The following is a 5089-nucleotide window of genomic DNA, read 5'->3' on the forward strand; positions in this document are numbered from 1 at the left end:
GACTAATATCAGGCAAAATTTGGACTTAAATTGAAAAATTGTCCACTTTTATTAAATAAATATTCCAAGTCTGGTCAAAAAATCGAACAAATCGACATCAAATTTCTTAATCTGAACAATTAACATTTTTCTTTTTAAAATAAACCAATTACTGCCAAAGAATTGACCAATATTATATTAAATTTAATGTTTAACTGAAAAAATGACCATTGCAATTTCTAAATTATGACAATCCGGCCAAAAAACGATTAATATCACGCAAAATTTGGACTTCAAATTAAAAATTGTCCAATTCAGATGAAAAAATCGGTCAATTCCAAAATTTCGACTATTCGTGACAAAATTTGGGCTTTAATCTGATATTGACCATTTCAAATAAAATAATATGTCAATTTTATTCAATAAATGGATTAATACCAGACAAAATTTTGACAATAAACTGTATAATTGTCCTTTTCTGTTTAAAATATCGGGTAAATCTGGCCAAAAAAACGACTAATATCAGGCAAAATTTCGACTTTAAATTGAAAATTGACCAAGTCTTATGAAAAAATCGGTTTATTCCTGCAAAATTTCAACCTATTCGGGAACAAATTTGGACTTTAATCTGATATTGACCATTTCAAATATAATAATATGTCAATTCTATTTAATAAATCGTTTAATACTAGAGAAAATTTTGACAATAAACTGTTAAATTGTCCTTTTCCGAAATATCTGCCAATTTCAGGCAAAAAATGGAAAAATTCCAGACAGTATTTGGACGTTAAACTGAAAAATTGTTCATTTCTCTTAAAAAAATAAAACAATTCCTGCCAAAAAATTGTTCAATATCAGATAAAATATGGACGTGAAACTGAAAAATTGACCTATATAGATAAAATAATCGTTCTCTTCCGGACTAAATATCGATAAATTCGGTACTTAATTTGGACATTAATCTGTAATATTGATCCTTTCTGACAAAAAAATATGAGAATTCTAGTCACATAAACGATTAATATCGATCAATATAATTATTTATTAAATTGTAAAATTTTACATCCGATGAAAATATCGACCAATTCCTGCTAAATAATCGACCAATATCAGGAATGATTTTAATGTTAATTTGAAAAATTGACGTTTTCTATTAAAAAATATGCCAATTTCGATGAAAAATCGTTTTTTTTCGGAATTGCCATATTTATTTAAGAGAAATGATCAATTCTTCCGTTAAACGTCAAAATTTTGTCTGATATTTGTCGATTTTTTGACGGTAGTTGGCCGATAATTTCATTGGAAATGGACAACTTTGCAGTTTAATTTCAAAATTTTGTCTGGTATTTATCGATTTATTGAACAGAATAGGCATATTTTTTTATCTTAAACGATCAATATTGCAGATAATGTCCAAATTTGGTACTGAATATGTCGATATTTATGTCCGGAATTGAACGATTTTATGATCTAAATTGGTCAATTGTCAGTTTAACTTCCAAATTTTCTTGATATTGGTCTATTTTTTGATCGAAATTGGCATAATTTTTTAATAGAAATGAATAATTTTCATTTTGACGACCAAATTTCATCTGTTATTAATCGATTTTTTGACAATAATTGACACATTTTTTAATTTGATATGATCATTACTTCATATTAATATTCATATTTGGTATCGAATTTGTCGATATTTACGTCCGGAATTGAACGATTTTATGATCTAAATTGGTCAATTTTTCAATTTAACTTTCAAATTTTGCCAGATATTGGTCGATTATTTGATCAGAATTGGTCGATATTTTTATCGGATGGACAATTTTACAGTTTAATGTCAATATTTTGTTTGGTATTAATTGTTTATGTGACAAGAATTCTCTCATTTTTTTGTCCGACTTTGTCGATATTTAGTGTGGAATTGAACGATTTTATAATATGAATTGGTTAATGTTTCAGTTTAACGTCCAAATTTTGATTAATATTGATATATTTTTTGGTCGGAATTTAATGTCAAAATTTTGTCTGTCGTTAATCGATTTATTGAACAGAATTGACATATTATTTTATTTGAAATGGTCAATATCAGATTAATGTCAAAATTTCGTCACTAATTGGTCGATTTTTTGCAGGAATTAACTAATTTTTTTATCTGAATTGGTCAATTTATCAATTTAAAGTCCAAATTTTGATATTGGACGATTTCTTATCCGGAATTGGCCGAAATTTTAGACGGAAATTGACAATGTTAGAGTTTAATGCCCAAATGTTGTCTGTTATTAATTGATTTTTTGGCAAGAATTGGCATATTTTTTAATTTGAAATGATCATTATTTCTGATTAATTCAAATTTGGTCTCGAATTTGTCGATATTTACCAGACAAAATTTTGACATTAAACTGTAAAATTGTCCATTTCCGATGAAAATATCGGCGAATTCTGGTAAAATAATCGACCAGTATAAGGAAAAATTTGGACTTCAAAAATAGAAAAATTGACCATTTCTATTAAAGAAATATGCGAATTCCGATGAAAATCGACCAATTTTGAATCAAATTTGGACATTAAATCTGAAAAATTGACCATTATTTTTAAAAAATATGCCAATTCCAACCAAAAAATATACCAGTATTTGTCAAAATTTGGACGTTATACTGAAAAATTGAACAATTCAGATAAATAAATCGGTCAATTCCTGACTAAATTTCGATAAATTCGGGATCAAATTTGAACAGTAATCTGAAATATTGATTATTTCATATAAAAAAATATGCCTATTCTGTTCAATAAATCGATTAACACCAGACAAAATCTCGACATTAAACTGTAAAATTGTCCTTTTCTAACTAAAATATCTGCCAATACCTGCCAAAAAATTGACCAATATCAGGCAAAACTCGGACATTAATCTGTTAAATTGATAATTTCCGGTTCAAAATACGGCTAATTTTTTAGCCGGAATTGGCATATTTCTTTAATAGTAATGATCAATTTTTCAGATTAATGTCCAAATTTGGTTCCTATTTGTTCGGATTTTTGACCGGAATTGATATATTTCTTAATAGAAATGGACAGTTTTTCATTTTAACGTCCAAATTTTGTTTGGAATTGGTACATATTTTGCCCGAAATTGGTCGATTTATGAACTGAAAATTGTCCATTTTTCAGTTTAATGTCCATATATTGTCTGGTATTAGTTTTATTGAAAAAATGGGCAAATTTTTTTATCTGAAATGGTCAATATTTCAGATTAAATCTGAAATTTTAAATTTAGTCCCAAATTGGTCGAATTTTTTGACCGGAATTGGCATATTTATTTACGAGAAATGGTCAATTTTTCAAACGTCTAAATTTTGTCTATTATTTGTCGATTTCTTAACCAGAATTGGCATATTTTTTTAATAGATATTGTTAATTTTTCAGTTTAAAGTTCAAAGTTTGCCTGATATTGGTCGATTTTTTGACCGGAATTGGCATATTTATTTAATTGAAATGGTCAATTTTTCAGTTTAAGGTTCAAATTTTGTCCGATATTGGTCCATTTTTTGCCCGAAATTGGTCGATTTATGAACTGAAAATTGTCCATTTTTCAGTTTATTTCTTTAATTTTTTAATAACCTATTATTTTTAGTATTTTTAATAACCTACTCTTTACTGTTAGATGATTCCGTAATTTTTACACTCCTATTTTTTCACTTTCAATCTCAGGTACTTTAATTTGTATATATTTATGATAACAAGATGTTCTTCGTGAAGCTACTTATCAAGGGTGCCATTTACTATTAAATCTTACATATTCAAAATATTTAAAACTTTTAAAAAACTTTTTTATTCTCTCAAATGTAACTCATTTCTATTTAACAATTCTACATTTTCATCAGAATTCAGATTTAGAAATTAATTTAATTTATCAATTATATTAGGTGTACAATTTTGCTTCCGCCGTTTTTTTTTCCGAAATTCGAGGCTTTATTGTAAAAAACTGGTTATACATTTATGATTCAAAGTATTGTCCATCGCTGGCCACTACTTTCTCCCATCTTTCGGGTACGAATCCCGCGTCGAAAAAACTGGTCATCTTTTGAGGCTATCCACGAATCGATCCAATTTTTTACTTCTTCATAAGACCGTCGATAAGTGCTGGTCAGCCAGGCCGTGTGCCATTGATCGAAACAAGTGATAGAGGGAGCAACGTCTGGAGAATACGGCGGGTGGGTAGGACTTCCCATTTAAACGTTTCCAAGTATGTCTTGACCACTTTCGCAAAATGGGATCGAGCATTGTCATGCTGCAAAATCACTTTACCGTGTCTCTCGTTATATTGCGGCCGTTTGTCTTTCATCAATGCTCGGCTCAAACGCATCAATTGCGTTCGATACCGATCGCCTGTGATTGTTTCAATCGGTTTAAACAGTTCATAATACACTACGCCAAGCTGGTCCCTCCAAATACAGAGTATGACTTTGGACGTCAAAATCACCATTCTTTGAAGCGTTGAAACCACTCACGACACATTCTTTCACTAATAGCGGCCTCATCATAAGTATTTGAGAGCCTCGATGAGCCTCAGCCGCAGATTTCTTCATATTGAAGCAAAAAATTAAAACCTCCCGCAAATGACGAGAATTTGGCTCGTAAACTGACATTTTCAATCGAGAATAACTTTATGATGCAGACACAAATCGACTAATGTTTCTGTGGGATTATGTTGACAGATGCCCAAGTATTGTATGACGTCTATGATCTATTTATTTCGACCACCACTTACCGCTAAAGCCATCTATAGGAAAACGGCGGAAGCAAAGTTGTACACCTAATACTTCTTATAAAATAATTTTTAAACAACAATACATAAAATTTCTAACAAGATCTTCCTATCGTGGAGTATTATTTATAAAACAAGTTCCTCTAACTATTTGAAATACCGCCAAATTATTTAAATTTAATGATTCACATTTATTTTATAATTTTTCTAATTTTATTTTATAATAATAGAGTATCTAATCCTAATTTCACTAATAATTTAATTATCTCAAAAAATAAATTATTCTTAATATATATAAATATCTTACATATTCCACCATATAAAAATTTATTTTTATTAAAAATAATT

This window comes from Atta colombica, unplaced genomic scaffold, assembly GCF_001594045.1.
Source record: "Atta colombica isolate Treedump-2 unplaced genomic scaffold, Acol1.0 scaffold213, whole genome shotgun sequence".
NCBI classification, from domain to species: domain Eukaryota; kingdom Metazoa; phylum Arthropoda; class Insecta; order Hymenoptera; family Formicidae; genus Atta; species Atta colombica.